This window comes from Pinus tabuliformis, chromosome 1_2 (genome assembly GCF_031772625.1).
Source record: "Pinus tabuliformis cultivar Carrire ecotype Pingquan chromosome 1_2, CPIR1, whole genome shotgun sequence".
Lineage (NCBI taxonomy): Eukaryota > Viridiplantae > Streptophyta > Pinopsida > Pinales > Pinaceae > Pinus > Pinus tabuliformis.
Genome location: NC_142298.1, coordinates 520,990,577 through 521,010,574, shown reverse-complemented (window position 1 = coordinate 521,010,574; position 19,998 = coordinate 520,990,577). Strand labels below are relative to the sequence as shown.

The following is a 19,998-nucleotide window of genomic DNA, read 5'->3' as shown; positions in this document are numbered from 1 at the left end:
AGGGAGCGGAAATTTTTTTTCGGGAGCGCGCTCCCAAGGCGCTCCGGAGCTGCTCCCGCCTGGAGCACGATTCGGGAGCGGGTTCGGGGGGGGGGGCGCTCCCCCGCAACTTTGTGTCACCCCATAGATCCTCTTTAAAAATAATAAAATTATAACAAAAATTAACTAGATAAAATGGTCAATAATTGTAAAATAAGCAAGAAACTAAAAATGTCATGGCACCGCGAAAACACAAAATTTGATTACTACTTCAATGAGTTTATTTTTTATTATTATCATTTTTTAACACACACACACACACACACACATATATATATAACAAATGACCACAAAAGTAGGTTAATGGGATTGTTGAGTACAATGATGTCGATACAAAGTAGGAGTACCAAAATGTCTCCTATATAAAGATCAAGAAGAAAAGTAAGACATGAGGTCTATATGCTAGAACTTGGAGAAACCTCAATTCCATATGCAGGTGGTTGCACTGGGAGGGCGATGTATAGAGGGAAGGGATCTGTGGACAAGGTCATGGTCCACTAGATCTCTCTCTCCTAACATCTAAGTTTGAATGGCGGAAGCTTAAAATAGAATGGTCCCTTGAGGGAGAGCCAAGGAAAGATTTGAACTTGCTATCATGTTGCTACCTTAAAGAAATAATTCGTTGCTGATGTCTAGGTGATCTCATCTCCCTGTTGGTAAGGGATCTGGTCTGGTGATGTGTATGGGGAAGGGGAACGATGCCTCAATCATGTATCGATCTAGAGTTAGAGGCAATGATGTTATCAATTTGGCTCTTGGTGCCCCTAACTGATGGGATCACCACAAAGAAGGAAGTAATCCCTAAACTTGATAAGATATAGGACAAGCAATCAAATCTCCCATGGATCTCATACTAAATAGGGTAATGAAGGATGAAATGATCCTCGGTCTCAATATCTCGCATATGGCATAACCAACAAATTTTGTTAGATTAATCAATCTAGTTGTCAATCTCAATCCATAGGCTATGAGAGCCAACTTTGAACTGTTCGAAGGGGATCCCAAAGGTGTGCATCCAATGGAAAAGTGTGTAATGGGGGAACAATGAGTTTTGTTACCCACCAAAAAGTGGGTAATCCATAGAAGAAAATTTTCTTCTTCTTGGACAGACAACCAACCAACAACCCTATTGATTAGCTCTTTACATGATGCCATGGACCCTCCACATATATATGCTCCAGCCAGATCTCATTCTTGCATTCAACATTCTTCCTTGAAGGAAGGTGGGTAATCCATCGGCAGGTACTTTTACCGTTTTGCAATCATGTGCTTTTGCTTATTGTTTTGGGACACACTAATATGAATCAAGTGGTGATCTGAATAATTGACCGATCTTAATTGTATTCTTGTTCCCTCACTTCACCTCGGTGGTTAGTCTTTGATTCTAGTCTAATGGGACCTCCTCTGAGGCCTTAGGGTTATATGGAAGACACTACTGGGGAGGCTTTGATTGAAGCAACATGCCCATAATATTCCATACTCACTAATTTCCATCATTCCCTCTATTTCACATTCATTCTTTGGGTAGGTGGTCATAGGTCGTGGGGATTGGCACTCTCTCATCCTCATCCTTGAGTTTAGGTTGGAAAACATTGCCTTGGAGGTTGATGTAGCTAAAAGAATGATAAAAGCAAAGCCACAATGAAAGAAAAAGAAAAATGCAAAAGATGGTTGGGACTAAAATTAGCATGTGGGAAAAAGCCTAGCATGAGCTCTAACCCCCCATTAGCCATCACTTGATTCCTAGAGCACTTGATGCTCCACACATAAAAAGGAATCCTTGTATTGTCTTAACCTTGATGAGCAATAAACCACATCATCTTAAAGGGTAATAAATGCTAAATTTCTCAAATGCAAGCTTGGGCTCCTGAGCTATGCACCATATCAAAGCATTATCGTAAAGAAGTAAAAGGCACACCAGGGTGGAAAATGTTAATTTGATAGCTCAGGGATAATGTCCCTCCATTGGACAACCTTCCTCATCAAGAAAGACCCCTCCTAGCCTTTGGAAGAATTTAATTTGGTTAAGGAAAATATATATTTTTCAAGGTGAAACCCACAAGTGCACAAAAGTTTACTTTGACTTTAAGGACAAATTGGGTCTGCAAAACCACATATAAATCAATGTGGAAAAATTCGAAGTCGGTATTAAATCTGCAAGGGTCCAAAAGTTGAAAAACTCGTTAAAGTTGGGAGTTTTTTGAAAAAGTGAGCAAAATTAAAAAAAAAAAAAACAAAAATATTCATTTTATTTTTTATTCTTTTTTAACATCTAGAGTATCCACAACATCAAATAAATGCATTTCCACATAAACATGTAAAGAAAGCTAATATATAATATGTATATGAAGTCTAGTGATACATCACATATCAAAATAGTGAATCAACTCCTGAATCTTGAGTCTTGTCTAAGTCTCAACTCTCAAGAGTCAAAATATCAACAAAAAATATAATAAATGTATATCATGAGTCATCTACATGTCATAAAGTAATTAGTCATTGAGATCCTCTTCCCCTTTAACGGGAATAGGGAATGGCTTCGCCTTTTCCTCTAGAGGAAGAAGGCCCAGCCCCTGGAAATACAAATGGAGTCAGTCGTCCTCTAGAAGCCGATAAAAGAGGTGCCCTTTGTCTTATGCTGTTGCTGCCCATCCTAGATGGTGTCACCTCCTCCTCATCATCCTCATCCAGCTCTGCCTCCTGACCCTGATGTTGCTTCTCCTCCTCTACCTCTGGCTCTCCCTCCCCTGCAACTGCTACCTCCTCTGGATCCACATCTAACCAATCCGGGATCGAGTCCATGGTTGGCCTCTCAGTCTCGACCCTCCATGCAGCAGTGGTATCAATATTGTCCAATGAGATGGCTTCCACATCAAGAGGTTTCTGAAGTTGTCTCACCCACAATCAAAGATTGTAGTAGACGTAGACCATGTCATTGAGGCGTTGGGACTCCAATCTGTATTAAGTCATAGATTGTAAATTAGTACTTAGAAAATTTAAATATTAAAAATAATCAAATGAATTCAAAAAATTTAATTTGAATTTTTCTACTTGTTGCGCTTTTTGCTATGTATTTTGTCAAATACACTGCAGTTGCGCTCACACCTAGAGGAACTGCATGTTTAGCTGAGCACTCGAATGACAAGCTTTTGGAGATGGGGTACTCTGCCACCATAGCTTGTCCACCAAAAATCTACAAGTTAAAAGAAAAATGAGAAACATAAAAAAAAACATTGAAATTCTAAACTTGAAAGTTTGAAACAAACTAAAGCTCACCTGGCATTTTGGTCGTCCTATTCTTAATAGCCATGGTAAAACCAAATGTGCCACCCCCATCCTATATACCTCCATTTCATTAGAAATATCTTCACTATCTTGCTTAGATGATACCATCCTCTCGACACAAGTGAAGAATCCATCCATCACCTCGGCATCAAATCTGAAACCACAGGGGTAAGAAAATGCGGGTTGAGGTAGATACCTGCAACATGTATGGGGTGATGGAGGGTATTGTTCCATCGCTCATCAATCACTCTCCATATGTTATGTTGTTTCTCTAACCCCTCGTCTCCCTTATCTTCATAATAAGTACGAATGGCTTCTTTGGCCCTATCCATGGCCTCATACAAGTAGCCCATTGCGGGCTTGTCTCCATCAACCAACCGAAGAATCCTTACCAAAGGTTCTGAAATGGCACACACCTCCTCTACTCCTGCCCAAAAGCTCTGATCATATGAAACTAGTCTGCATATGCCCTCTCCCTTTGGTTTGCGGCTAATAGATAAAGCACACCAATCTGGTGAAAGAAACATGCTCTTCACATCCCACATAGAATTCAACAGAGACTGAAGAGATATGAAAGTAGTGGCAAATCGTGTAATGGCAGGACGCACCAACTCTTTGTTTTTGGTGAATTTTCTCATCAAGCTAAGCACAGATGCATGATTATATATAAATTTTGTTATGCTGCTGGATGATGCAACAATATCCCTCACAATAGGAATCTTATCTATATCCTCCAACATCAAGTCAATGCAATGAGCAGCACAAGGTGTCCAAAACAAGTTAGGATACCTCTCCATAAGCAACTTGGTAACTGTAACATAATTTGCAGCGTTGTCCGTTATGACTTGGACAACATTGCTTGGGCCTATTTCCTGAATGAAGAGGTCCAACAACTCACATAATAAACGTGCATCTTTAATGTGTCCAGATGCATCAACAGATTTCATAAACATTGTCTCCTTAGGACAACTAACCAAGAAGTTAAGAAGGGTCCTACCCTTCTGGTCAGTCCAACCATTTGACATGACTGTGCATCCAGTTTGTTCTCATGATGCCCTAAACTCCTCCAATCTAGAAGTGCAATTAGTCTTTTCATCTTGAAGAAGAGGCCCTCTCAATTCTGCAAAGGTGGGGGCTTTGTACCCTTGGCCAACAACAGCAACAACATCAAACATAGGTTGGTAGAATGGGTTTGTCTTGGCAATGTTGAAAGGAATATCACTCCATAGAAGACAATTACTAACCAACCTGTCAGCTTTTTCCTTTTCCTTTTTTAAGTGTTGATTTGATGCCAGGTTGTGCACTGGGTGTGATTCTAGGAACAAAAAAAGATGAGATAGATGAGAGGTTGGGACATATGGGTGAGGAAGGTGATGTTGAAGAAGCACTCTCAATTCCCCCACTTTTGAGGCCCCTACAAGTTGGATTTTTAGTGCTGCCCTGGTGTCTTTTCCCTCCTCTTTATCCATCAACGATTGAATGGCCTGTTGGATGATTTCTGGAGATGTATTTGGGTAAAGGTCAACATTTTGCCCTAGAATTTGCCCCAAATGGAATTTTAATATGTTGCTACCTCCTGACATATGCTTGCCACACAACTTGCAAGTCAAATACTTTCTATTGATCCCCCAGATTCGGGTATAGTATCAGGTTTACCATATTCCCACATAGTGTCCAAAAGCCTTGGCATTTTGTTTTAAACTTTGAACTTGAATTTAAACTTGGGCACAAAAAAAAATTGAAACAAATTAAAAATTTCTCATCACATAAGAAGCAAACACAAATGTAATTGTTGATTTTAGATTCTAAATGCCTCTTCTCAGTCACTTGAAAACACTCAGATTTAGTAAACAAGGGTTTGAATTTTTGTCATTTTATTCTTGAAAGTTGAAGTTTTGCTTCAATCTAGATTCTAAGCAATGTTTCCCTTTCAAAATTCTAGGCAAACATAAGATATAAACAAACTAATAGAATTATAGAAAGATTTAAGAAGCCATTTGTGTAAAAAAGACTAAGAGAGATTAAAATACATACCTGGCAGCAACAATTCGACACTTTAAATCTCTCACGTTGAGTAGTGGACAAATCTCCAAATCCCCACCACAAAACTAGCAAATCTCCTTCTCTAGGGCAATGGCAAACAACTACTCTGTCCACAGGGACGAATGGGAGCAAAAACAACAGAGAATTATATTTTTTTCGGCCTCTTATCTGCGGCCTGGGAGAGACGACCGACTTTTTCGGTCGTCTCCCGATAAAATCGGGAGTATTTCGATTTAATCGCGATTTTTTCGGGAGGGAAAAAGTCTGCAAAAAATTGGCCGATTAAATCATTTTGCTGAAAAAATCACATTTTTGGAATTTAATCCTGATTTTTTGTAGACTTTTTCCACACTGAGTTATAAATACACGTCACAGTCACCTATTTTGGACATCAACACCACACATTGATTTCTTCTCTTGGATGATTTGCATAGCTCTGAAATTGCATGTACGAATTCACACGTGCGAAGAGTAGAGGCAATGTTGACTTTTTGTTTTGCATCTTTGACTAGTGTTGACTTTTGGGAGTTTAGGCTTTTGGATCTGTTTTGGAGGCCGCATTTAGTGGTAAGGAGGACAAATTTTTTTGGGCACTTTGATCCACGTTGACCGCAAGTCTACACTTAGGGTTTCAGTGTGCTTGACTTTGACTTTGACTAGTTTTGGAGGCACTGTTTTGGCACTGTGATGACAAATCTTTGACCAGCAAGGAAGGCCGAATATTTTGATTGTTGACCGAGCTTATTTGGAGGAAGTTTGACTGTTGACTTGTGGACTAGTTAGGGCATCATTTGTTGCTGTTGACTGCTATTGACTTCGACAGAAATTTTAGATTTGACTTGTTGACCAGATTTGACTTTGAGGCTCATCTTTTGTATATTGGTTGGTTGATCTCTTGGATAGTCAAAGCTGTTGACCTTTGACTCTTTTGTTGATGAATTAGATCATTGTATCTCTTTGCTAAACATTTGATGACAATCTAATAGAAGAAGAATTTGAAAGGGTTTCCCCCCTGTGGGGTTTTTCCTTGGTCTTTGACCAAATCTTGTGTCTTTTTTATTTCTCTTGGCTTTCTTCTATTGTGCATTGGATTTATTGTTATATCTACAATTGCTTATTGTGATTGGAAGATTGAATTTATTTGAAAAGTGATTGCTAATTGAAGAAGAATTGGAATAAGTGATTGTGCTATGCATAGAAAAAGTAGGCCAAGGAAAGAGGTAACTCATGCCTCCATGATTGCTCCTTCCTTACATCTATACACTTGAGATGAGATGTTGGGCCACCATTCACTGCTCCCTTGGCTATGGCACTTGGACCCAAGGTCTTGCCCACTCCATTACCACCATCTCCACTAGTACCTATGGACTAATGGGCTGACTTGGGACCTGTCACTTTCCCTTGGGGGTTGGAAACATCTAACAGGGTTATCCATCTAGCCATCCCAAACATAAGAGGGGGAACACCTATATGGGACTTGGTCTAGTTAGATATTTTGACGGTGATCTTTGTGAAGTATTGGTTGTGCCCCTAACTTTAAGTATGGTCCACTATGATGCATCTATGGTCATAGTTACCTAATGATTGATTGATTTACACTTGATCTTGAGGAGGTTTTATCAGGTGGTCCACATCATAGTAGCAAAGGCTTCTAGAGGCGATTTCCCTTCCTCCTCAATAGTGTAGTAGTAGCCATGCCATCCAATACAGAGAGAGAGATTGACCTTCTTGATACAATGTTGCCTACTTAGAGCAAAGCGTTGGGCCGTTTGTTGATTCAACACGATGCTTGACATTGGAGGAACCCCTAGACGCTGAAACACTGAGCCCAAGATGCTTAGCATTGGAGATATTGATGATGTGCCCAGTGGACCCAGAGTGCCCCCAGGCTGGCCTTGACACTGTTTCATGGGCAACATTTGATCTAGAGTCTAGATAATGTTGGTCATCCTTGAGATGACAATGGAGGGCTTGCACATCACCTTGGAGCCCTAATGCTTCAGAGATTTGATGTATTGGTTGTGCCCCTAACTTTAAGTATTGGTCCACTATGATGCATCTATGGTCATAGTTACCTAATGATTGATTGATTTACACTTGATCTTGAGGAGGTTTTATCAGGTGGTCCACATCATAGTAGCAAAGGCTTCTAGAGGCGATTTCCCCTCCTCCTCAATAGAGTAGTAGTAGCCATGCCATCCAGTGCAGAGAGAGAGATTGACCTTCTTGATACAATGTTGCCGAGTTAGAGAAAAGCGTTGGGCCATTTGTTGATTCAACATGATGCTTGACATTGGAGGAACCCCTAGATGCTGAAACACTGAGCCCAAGATGCTTAGTGTTGGAGATATTGATGATGTGCCCAGTGGACCCAGAGTGCCCCTTGGCTGGCCTTGACACTGTTTCATGGGCAATATTTGATCTAGACTCTAGATAATGTTGGTCATCCTTGAGATGACAATGGAGGGCTTGCACATCACCTTGGAGCCCTAATGCTTGAGAGATTTGATGTCATGTCATCACCCCTTTTCCTCTTGTAGGGGTGACATAGGGCACTTGTTGGACACGACATCTTAGCATGGAGATACTTTTGATGTCTTGTACATGATCCTTGAGCACTTCTTGGAATATGGAGCACCTTTTTGCCCTTACCTCACATCAAGGCTTATTGAGCTCATTTGGAGGGCGATGTCACACTATCAGAGCATTTATTCCCACACATGTGAGATTTAATAACATTTTTGTTTTGTTTTTGAGCTATGAGGTTAGCTTGTAACCTCTTTCTTGTGGAGCCCTCAAAAGTAAACTTGTCTTTAGGGCTTTTAGACTTTAGTTAATAAAATTTGTAGAGTGGGGGAAGGGTCATATAAATAGAGCCTCCTCATCACTTCGTTGTTCATCGCCATACATGTGAATTCGACCTCTCTTAGAAGAGTGCGAGTCAGCGATCTTGTTTCGATACTTGGGCATAATGTGAGCTTTTGTGGATGAAATTTTTCTTGGATGTGATTTTTGGCTATTCTAGGATTGAAAGAAGAGCTATTGTGGAATAGTCTTGTAATTTTATTGCTGATTTTTAATATTTTGCACGCTTTAAATGTTTTAAGTAGGGTTTCTATTGCTCCATGACTAAATGCTCATTATTGGTGGAACATTGCTTCCTTATTGCATGTAGAATTATCTTCTCCATAGCCTAAGGAAACTCCTAGCATGTAGACCTTATAATTAATTTCTCCCCTCACAAAAATATAACTAGGTTTTTACAAGCAGATGTCCTAGTGCATCCCCCCTTACTTCAACAAGGTCCTTCCTTGGCATTTTCTTCCCTTGAGACTCCATTTTTCCATTGTAGGTCAAGGCACTAGTCTATAAGTGCCTTGATCACCATAAAATCGAATTAAACCCTCTTTAACTCTACCTCTCCTAGACAACTAGGGCAACTGCAAGGGCTTTAAAGGCTCATTTGTGTTAAAAGTGTTACTTTATTGCATGGGAGTGGCTCTTAACTGTAAGATAATTTGTGTGAACCATAGTAAAGCAAAATCTAGCATCATAAATTGTCTTGCATGCTTAAATAGGGCTGACATCATCCCTTATTTATTGCTATTACACACATCTAACAACCTTAAAACCCTCTCGTTTGCATTAGCTCTACTCTCTATTGGAAATCCTTAGTTCCTTTCATGTTGAAGATCATTTTAAGGATTTTTCTTAGGCTAGTATGTGCCATTGCATGCCCTAATAAAGAAAGTCAAACAAACCCTAACTTATAGCAGCGTTGCCATAGGTCTAATTATAGTGAGCTTGAGTTTGTCTTGAAAATATTAGTCATCTTAGGCCTTGCCAAACCCTTAATCTATCTCTAGACTTCTAAATAAGTCATCTTGAGCCACACGTTAGAATACCTTATAGATGGCATAGGGAAGCCTCCCTTGTGGTTGAAATCCAACTGAATAGTAAGACAAAGGTTGTTGAGGTGACAGTGGCAACCCTTCCTTATTGTTGCCATATGGTTTGGCCCTTGCCTTATGGGTCACCTCAAAAGCCTTGCTAGATTTTGCAGCAACAAGTCCATCCCTCACCATGAAGTGCTCAACATAGAAGGCCATCTTTGGACGTAACCCACCTTGAGGGTTTATCCAAGTGACTTGTATATATTGCTTGTAGATATCCTCTCAGATAATTGTGTTCATCTCGTATTTGGATGGTAAAAGGTGATCGGGTGCACGTAGGTAATATCTAAATGAAGGAAGTTGGTCCACGATAATACAAATTGAAACAAGGAGATTATCGAGCCGAAGGACTAGCCACTGTAATGGACTTTGATGAACAACAGGCCAAGTATGGATACCGGTTGAGTCCCTTTGTTGTACTTGCGAAGCTCTGAAGATCGTGTAGAAGTGAGATGAGGCCAAACACTGTCTCAAGTCAAAACGGGAGAGCACCAAACTCTGCAAGGATGATGGGCCAAGGAACTGTCTACTTGCACCTAATGATGTGGCGAAGGAGGATGAGCTATAGTCTCTCTTTTGAAGACCAATTAGACTCTAATAAACCAAGTTCCCAAACCTTAGAGTCATATAACATTGTGGGTTGCACAAGAGTGCCCATGAGTGACATCTTGGACAAAATGTCTTAAAAATAGTTTTGGAAACACTGCCTCTCCAGGAGGGTTAGGGAATCATCACTCATGGCAAGCGTGTGTGGCATAGATTGAACCGAGGCCCCGTGAAGAGAACTCCCAAGTATATGGGCAAGTGATCTCAATCTCATCCCCTCTAAGTAGAGGGATCAATCACCACCTGAATAGTACAACTTAAAATCTGCATATTCACAGGCAAGGACCTATCACCATTCAAATGACTCAAATGGAAAGAATTAATTTTAGTTTTTCCATGTATCTTAAAAGGACCAAGCCGCAAAATTTCGATTTTTCCATGCATTTTAGGTTTTTCCTTTTGTTTATTGCACATCAAGACCAAGTCCCCAATTTCAAATAATCTTTTGCATGCTCTCCTATTGAAGGTAGCCTTGGTCTTCTCTTGAATCTCAATCAATTGATTGAAGGGTCTCTTGTAGTTTTCCTCAAGATTTATCAATTGATTAAATCATACCTGTAGATTGCTTGGTCAAAAATAATGTGCTCCAACAATTGGTACACAAGAATCTTCAAGTGGATAGGTAGCTTGACATCCAACCCTAATACAAGCTAAAAAGGACTCGTATTGGTGGCTTGCTTCTTGGTGGTTTCGTTTGTACACATGGCATATTTTCATTTACCATCCCAATTTCTCTTGTTGTCACCCTCTACTTTCTTGATAATTGTCATAAGGTTTTTGTTACTTGGCCAATCCATTGCCTCGTGGATAATAATTCAAGGAGTGAGATAATACAATCTTATAATTGAACATAGCATGGACAACTTAGTGGAACTAAAAGCTTTAGCATTACTAGTCATGACCTTCACTGACATAACCTTCCTTGTGATGAGCTTTTTTGGACAATCTTTTCAATAGCTTTCTTCGTGGGAATGGTCTCAATCCATCTAGTAAAATAATCATTCATTGTCAAAATTTGTTGGTGGCTTGCTTCTTGGTGGTTTTATTTGTCCACATGCCATATTTTATTTACCATCCTAGTTTCTTTTGTTGTCACGCTTGACTTTCTTGATAATCACCATAAAGTTTTTATTACTTGGCCAATCCATTGCCCTATGGGTAATAATTCAATACAATTCCATTATTGAAACATAATGTGGACAATTTAGTATAACTAAAAATTTTAGCATTATTAGTCATGATCTTCATTGGCATACCAAACCTTGTGATAATCTTTTTGTCAATAAAATCGATCACAATTTTTTTAGTAGCTTTCTTTGTGGGAATGCTCTTAATCCATCGAGTAAAATAATCACTCATTGTCAAAATCTATTTGTGGCTACTATTGGAGTTATTGTTGAATATTCCAATGAAATCCAAACCCCGTTGTTGAAATGGTGCCTCTACAACTATCGATTGTAATGGCAAGGTGGCCAAATGTTTCTTCCAATTGAAAAACTTACATAATTGACACACTTTCACGAAAAAGTGCATGTCAGTGAATAGCATGGGCTAATAGTATGCTGCTCTAAATATTTAATGTGTTGTGGTATAAACAACGAAATGACCCCCACCAGACTCTAAATGGAACTTCACCATAAGTTTCTTAGGTTCCTCGCTCACACATCTTAGGATGAGGCCACTCGCGTCCCTCCATCCTAGACCATCATGGATAAAATAGTACTCCATAACACAAAGTGTAAGATCTTGTCTCTTGTGCCCAACTATGTGATATGACGTGAAAAATTCTTGAGAAAATACACACTGTTTGCATACGATTCATCTCTTTGTAGCTCGTCAATCACCTAGAAACCATATCAATAAAATTAAGGTCCAAGGCTTTTTCATTTCCCGCAGCTAATATCAATATTAGGCCTTGCCACTCCACTATTTTTGTGGGCTTAATCAAAAGATCATATTCTTGTATCTTAGATACCCACTTTCCTATGGTGCTTCTTGTCTCAAAATCTAGCAGGTCTTGTATAGGGTAACCTACAAGGCAAAAACTATACTAAGGGATGACAATGAGGTGTGGCCCACTGTCACCACAGCTACCACCTCCTGCTCTTTATGGACTTTCACCAATGGGAGGCTTCTCTTTAGAGAGGCTACCTATGAAAGATATGCTAGGTTCAAGGATTGAGGTGACGAGAGAGGTTTATAAAGGACAACTCTTCTTAAGGACAAGGCTCGATAAGCCAAGAAAGGCATCTCACATCCTCTAATAAGGCCTTATAAGGGCACCAATGATCTAGGGCTTGAGAGATAGCAAGCCGAATAGATTCACCTAGAATCAAAAGGCCAAGAAAAGGTTTCCCAACAATGAATATTAGCAATTAAATGGACTAAGAAACCTTCAATAAGCCCCCAAGTTGAATCCTAGGGCAAAATCTACCTAGGCTAAGAGAATTTAACCTTAGAATGGATGGATTGGCCACTAAAGAGAGTTAATTTTGAGGCAATCGAGGCTCATTTCAATGTTGAATCCTTCCACAAGTCAAAATTCAAGCCCTATGTTAAATCACACCCTAACCCTAGCTAGCGACTTGACCTTAAGATGACTGAAAATCAGAAAAGAGAAAGAAGTTGAAGTTTAGGGTTGAATTTATGAGTGATCACCAAAATGACAATACCAATGCATAGTCCTTGGGATGATGGAGTCCATGGAGGTGAAAGATTTGCTAAATCATGGAAATGAGTAAGGGAATTTTGAAGCCCTAGCTCAAAACCCTAGCTATTACTTTTGTGAGGGATCAAGGTCACTTGGGAGAGCTATTCCAAAGATACACCAAGGGGATTTCCATTCACATTTCATACATGAGTAATGCATACAATGTAATTATCTAGATTCTATACATTTGATCTTCAATAATAAATGGCACAATAGAAAAACCCTAGATAACTAGGTTCGGTCTTCATAAGTATGAAATGTACTCTTGTAAATAATAAAATGAAAATAAATTATTATTATTGGAGCATGGGTTTCATGCTCAAGTTCTTTTATTTTATAGGTCAAGTACCCATTGAGTGCTTCTAGGGTTTGTCCTAGGTTTAAAAGTCATTGTCATATATTGAAGACCCTATGGGCGCATTGTATCTTGTGAAGAAAAAAATATTTTGTCTTTAAAGTGTGGAAATACCTCCAAGATCAAGTCGTTCTAAAGAGCTTTCAAGTCGGCCTACATGAAGAGCCATGTCCACCCTTCGAAGAGCCTATATATAGAGAGGAACTCGTCCTCCAATAGACACACTCACTTATCTCATTCTCTGTATGAATTTACAGGGTAAGTTCCTCAGACAGAACACCAAAGGACACTGCTCACAAACAGATCACAGATCAATACACCAGTATTGTTGACGTGGTTAAAACCCTCAAAGAGGGAAATATTCCACGGCCTGAGCCAACGCGGCCACTTCAGACAATTTATTAATAAAAGAATGAAAATTTACATAAGCTTCTCTCATGAACAATTACCCTACAAATGACCCTCCATGCTCTTTAAATAGAGATCATGGACCAATCAGGTGTTAAGCCACGGATCAAGTGTCGGTAATACCGAGGAGAGAATGAACCGTCGGATCACTACATATCGTGGTCGTCGGATTGTAAGTTACAAAAGTACATAGTAAAGAAACACACTTTACCTAACTCTACACTAGACCAAGTTATACTTAACTATTTCCTACGTGTTGGAATATCCTAACATCCCACCTTAAGAACAACTTGGGATAGGATTGAAGGATGTACAAATATGACACAATAGGAGAAGGAAGGAGGCATTAGAACTTATCCTCCCTTAGTGACAACTTCCTGAACTCTAACCATAAATCGAAGTTTAGTAAACTTCGCCTCTGTGAGAGCCTTTGTAAAGATGTCTGCAACTTGATCATCTGTTGAACAATATTGCACTTCGAGAACATGGTCATGAATGAGCTTTCTGATGAAGTGCATATGCAGTTCAATGTGTTTGTTGCGCTGATGTTGGACTGGATCTTTGCATAGTTGAATGGCATTTTGATTATCACACCAAAGTGTAGTTGGATGCTGCTGCTGAAAGCCAAACTCTGACAAGATCTGACGAAGCCACAGGGCTTCCTTACTAGCTTCTACGACACCATGATACTCTGCTTCTGCTGAAGAAAGAGAAATGGCACTTTGTTTCTTGCAAGCCCATGTTATAGGTCCTGAACCAAGAGTGAACACATAACCTGCAGTAGACTTCCGATCATCAAGGTCACCAGCCAAATCAGAATCAGTGAAACCAACCAATAGAGGAGATGCTTCTGCACTGTAATGAATCCCAAACTGAATTGTACCTCGAACATAACGAAGTATTCTTTTAATTGCTTTCCAATGACTTTCATGTGGGTTTTGCATAAACTGAGCAATAAGGCCAACAACAAAGGAAAGGTCAGGACGAGTATGGGTCAGATACAAAACTTTTCCTACAAGTTGACGGTATAAGGTAGCATCAACATCAGGGGAAGTACAAGTGATTGAAAGTTTGGCTCCAGACTGAAAGGGAGAAGGGGCTGGCTTACAGTCTTCCATGTGAAAATGGCGTAGAAGATCACATGCATACTTGGACTGGGAAAGGGAAATACCTTCCTTGGTTTGCAAGTCTTGAAGACCAAGAAAATAATGCAAGTGTCCTAAGTCTGTCATTTCAAACTTCTTTTTAAGGCTGGACTTCACATGGTTTATAAGGTTGGGATCATTACCAGTAAGGATAAGATCATCAACATAAAGAACAAGAATGATAAGAGACTTGCCCACTTTCTTGGTGTAGACAGTATTGTCAGAATGACACCTAGAAAATCCAGTTTCTAAAAGAAAGCTATCCATTTTGGCATACCAAGCCTGAGGGGCTTGCTTGAGACCATAAAGGGATTTCTTAAGCCGACATACAAGGCTGGAGTCTGTTTGTATAAAGCCAGTAGGTTGTTCCATATAGATTTCTTCATGCAAGTCCCCATGCAAGAAGGCAGATTTAACATCCATCTGATGGACTTCCCATTTGAAAGAGGTAGCAAGGGAAAGAACAAGGCGGATAGAGTTCATTTTGGCAATAGGGGAGAAGGTTTCAGTATAGTCAATGCCTTCAACTTGTGAAAAACCCTTAGCAACAAGACGAGCTTTATGTTTATCAACTTTTCCATCTGGTCCATACTTGGTTTTGTAAACCCATTTGCATCTAACAAGTTTTCGTCCCTTTGGAAGGGGAACAAGATCCCATGTATCATTTGCCAATAATGAATGATATTCTTCATTCATAGTTGCATCCCAATCTGGATGGCCTGAAGCTTCTGCAAAGGTGTCAGGATCATAATTAGCTGAAGCTTGAGCTAGTAAAGAAGAGGCTCTATTGAACTGAGAACGTGTACGTCGCTGATCTGTAGGATCACCCACAAGAGCACCTACTGCATTCCGAGTAGCACGGACCCATTTTGGAAGCTGAGGAGCTAAAGGAGGATCCTGAGAAGGTGGGGGAGGATTGTCATCCTCGCTGTCATCATCTGAAGGAGAAATATTTTTAGAAGTAGAAGGGATAGAGAGAGGTGGCACATCTGTCGAACTAGGCTCGTAGGCCGATATATTTTCAACAACCTTTACATCTTTTCTAATGATAACATTTTTGGACTTAAGTGGAATAAGTCTGTATCCTTTGACTTTTTTAGAATATCCAACAAAAATACATTTTTCACTCTTAGGTTCTAAAGCTTTATGTTTCTCACCTGGAATATGGGCCCATGCTTCACTTCCAAAAACACGAAAGTGACTTACATATGGTTTAATTGAGATCCATGCTTCTTCTGGAGTGATATTCTTTAAAACCTTAGTAGGAGTGCGATTTATTATGTAATTGGCACAGTTAATTGCTTCTGCCCAAAAATTAAGACTAAGTCCTTTAGATTGAAGCATACAATTAGTCATTTCCTTTAAGGTGCGATTCTTCCTTTCAGCTACACCATTTCGTTGTGGAGTATATGGAACAATATGTTGCATTTGAATTCCATTCTCAGTGCAAAAGTTGATGAATTTGTTGTTAACATATTCTCTGCCATTATCAGATCTTAGCTTAAGAATTTGATGTCTAGATTGTTTTTCAATAAAGGCCTTAAAGGCTAAGAACATGTTAAATACTTCACTCTTGAGTTTTAAGAAGTATACCCAAGTGCGTCTGGAGAAATCATCAATGAAAGTTAAGAAATACTTGTAGCCAGAGAATGAAACAACTGGAAGTGGACCACATAAATCACTATGCACAAGCTGTAAAGGGGCTGAGGCGTACCAAGAGGCACGTTTTTCAAAACTATCCCGATGATGTTTTCCAAGTACACATCCGGAACAAACACCATCTCTGCAAGATACCATTGGAAGACCTGTCACCATATTTTCTTTACATAGATTCTAAAGGGAGCGATAGTTTAAGTGACCAAATCGCTCATGCCAAAGTTTGCTCACTTCATCATTATGAGCAACAAATACCGAGGGAAGATTTGATGACCCAAAGTTGTTAAACTTATACAACCTTGTAGAATCATCAGCAATGCCAGTAGCTAAAATCTGTCTAGGATCTCTTAGGTCCTTAATTACAACATCGTGAGGTGAAAATTCAACGATTTTACCTTCCCTTGAATGAGTTATCTGATATACAGATAGAAGGTTGTAGGATAAGGTTGGAACACATAATACATCATTGAATTGACCATTGTCTATATGAACAGTTCCAGTCCCTACAACACTAAGAGATCTATCATCACCAACATATATATTTTTGGTGTTACAATCATTTAAAGAAGAAAACATGGCTTTGTTTTTGGCCATGTGATAAGAAGCTCTAGAATAAATGAAGCACTCATGAGAATGAGAAGAATAAGATACATTTAGTGCATATCCAGACCGAGATGCTTGACAACCACATGCAGAAAGTGTTATTCCTGAAGATGAAGTTGAAGTTGTAGAGTGCTCCAAATGGATGTTATGCTTCTTCATTGCTGCTTCCAAGGCTTCCATCTTCTTAAAGCATTTGGATTCTAAGTGGCCATCTCGATTACAAAAGTGGCAATGTCTATCAGGGTTCTTCCCTTTGTTTTTATTTGCCTTATCATTTTGAGACTGAAATGGCTTAGGACCCTTGTTTGGTTTAAGACCATTCTTTTTAGGATACAACGTCTTAGGATTCTTTGAATTTGGTTGCTGCTGGGCGGCTAAGGCTTTCTTAGAAGAGTTTCCAAGATTAAGAAGACGAAGATGTAAGAGTTTTTCTTGTTCTCTTATTAAAGAATCACAAAAGGCATCAAAGGAAGGGGACTTGTAGTCTTGTCCTTGAGAAATGAAGGCTTCTCTTGTAGAATGGAAGGTGGAAGCAAACACATAGTACGTTGGTCCCAACTTAGTAAGAATGGAATAAATAAGGCTACTATCTTCTTTCTTAATCTTAACATCTTCCAAGAGAAGTCTAAGGGTCTTGAACTTGGACAAAAAATCTTCAATGGAAGAAAAATTATTGGGGTCCAATGTAAGCAACTCATTTTTGAGTTGATGGGCTCTAAGTTCATTTTTAATTCATAAAACTTTAGTGATATGTTTCATTGCTTCATTAGGATTATCAAGTTCTGTGATATGGAATCTAAGGTCTGGAGAAATAGACATCCCTATCAACCCACATGCTTGATCTTGCCTATTTTCCCATTTGGCTGCCTTATCTTCATCTTTCAGTTTGGTTTCTTGGCCTGAGGCTATTCTGTAAAGACCTTTACTTCTAAGTAAATCCACAATGTAGGACCACCATTGGAAGTAGTTGGTGCTGTCAAGAATAACTTGGCATGGAATTTCCATTTTAACATAAACTGAAGCTATAGATGCTGAAACTAAGTGTTCCAATGGAAAGATCTCAAAAAATTAGGCTGATTGAAAAAAAATGGCTTTGAAAATGGCTTCCGGATGAAAAAGTTATGGCTTTTTGAAGAAAAGTTGTTGAAGATGCCGACGAAGTGCGGGAATGTGCGGAAATCAATGATAATGTTATTTAAAAAAAAATCGCCCCCTTTCCAAACTTAATCTAATTAGCTCAACAAAAAGAAAGACTTGAACTCAAGACCTCTATTCTCATAAAGTAGCTTTGGACCAAGTGAGCTAGATTAAAAGGTTAGTAATTTTTGGAAAAGAGGAAGGGTTTTTTTTTTTCGTTGGTATAGTCACTGAAGCTTTGGGGTGCGTGCTTACTTGGGAAAGCTCTTTTTTGCCTACAAAACAAAAAACAAAAAACCCAACACGGACATACAAAAAAAAAAAACCATGTGGCTTGAGGTTAGCTTTAGCCGGAAACTAAATATTTTCTTCAATGCTTCTGATTTTCCGAGATCACGCTAGGGCGCGGCGGAAAAGAGCATACGCATGAGAAAAATCCTTCCTTTCTATTTCTGATTTACCCAAATCGCACAGAGTCGTTGGGCAAAGAGCATACACATAAATGAAAGGTATAGATCCGGTAATTAAAAAACAAAGAGCTAAATAAACCGAAATAAACAGAGAGAAAATAACTAAAAACTACAAATAAACACTGTATACCTCCAGATCTTAAAAATGACGTAGCTAGGGCTACCGGAAACCTTCTCGCATCAAACGAAAGGGGTTCTTCACTGGAACATATGCTCCTAACACAATAGAGCAGTCCTCTCGGCCCGAAAGCAGTCAGTAACAGTAGATCTAGGAAACGACAGTCAGAGGCAGTTCTACCGGCTTTAGATTTGAATCACCAATGGATGCGGCCCTCAAATAGCTCTGATACCATGTAGGAATTTATAGGGTAAGTTCCTTAGACAGAACACCAAAAGACACTGCTCACAAACAGATCACAACTCAATACACCAGTATTGTTGACGTGGTTAAAACCCTCAAAGAGGGAAACAGTCCACGGCTTGAGCCAACGTGGCCACTTCAGGCAATTTATTAATAAAAGAATGAAAATTTACATAAGCTTCTCTCATGAATGATTGCCATACAAATGACCTTCCATGCTCTTTAAATAGAGATCATGGACCAATCGGGTGTTAAGCCACGGATCAAGTGTCGGTAATACCGAGGAGAGAATGAACCATTGGATCACTACATATCGTGACCGTTGGATTGTAAGTTACAAAAGTACATAGTAAAGAAACACACTTTACCTAACTCTACACTAGACCAAGTTATACTTAACTATTTCCTATGTGTCGGAATATCCTAACATTCTCCATGCTCTTATTGTTTTGGTAGCTGTTTGATGTATCATACACTGTAATAATAAGGAACAAAGTTAATAATAAAAAAGGTAACACAAACAGTTAACAAGTTAAGAGAATTAACATACTTACTACCCTATTGAATTCTCAACATGGGATCAACGCTTTGGTTTGCTAAGGGTATCATGGAGATCTCCTCTACAGTGAAGAAGTTCAAGAAGATTGCAAGCCATCTCAAGAAAGGTATTAAGGAAGCATGTAATTTATTATTCTCTACAAAGAAGGTATCAATCAAAGAAAGGGATGAAGTTCTCTTCTCGGCTCTCTCTGGCACATTTCAAGTGGAGACATTTGGGTAATTGACAGTGGTGCATCAAGGCGCATGACTGGCCATTCCAATAGATTGAAGACCTTATCAAAAGGAAAGTCAGCTTATTTATTGGAAGTTGGAGACAACAAGAGCTATCTCGTGAAAGGTATTGGATCAACATCCATAAGGCTGGAAGACGGAAGCAACATCCACCTCAACAACATTCTCTTTGTTCCAGGTTTGCATAAGAATTTACTTTCTATTTCAAGCCTAGAAGATAAGGGTGATAGAATAACCTTTATTGATGGAAAGGTCATTGTTTGGGGAAAAGACTCAATTATAGATCAAGCCAAAGTTATTGGCATTCGAGAAGGAAGACTCTACAGGTTGATATCTCCTATGGCCCAAGCCCTAGTTCACATTGAAATTAGCCCTTGTGAACTTTGGCATTGAAGATTTGGACATCTACATTTCAAAATCCTTCCAACTCTAAGT

At 39.3% G+C, this 19,998-nt stretch overlaps 1 protein-coding gene across 1 annotated transcript in view; it reads left to right on the top strand.

Annotated features, from left to right (window-relative positions):
• SS1 (glycogen/starch synthase, ADP-glucose type) overlaps positions 1-19,998 on the top strand; it is a 217,422-nt gene that overhangs the window by 45,607 nt on the left and 151,817 nt on the right. The window lies entirely within an intron of this gene.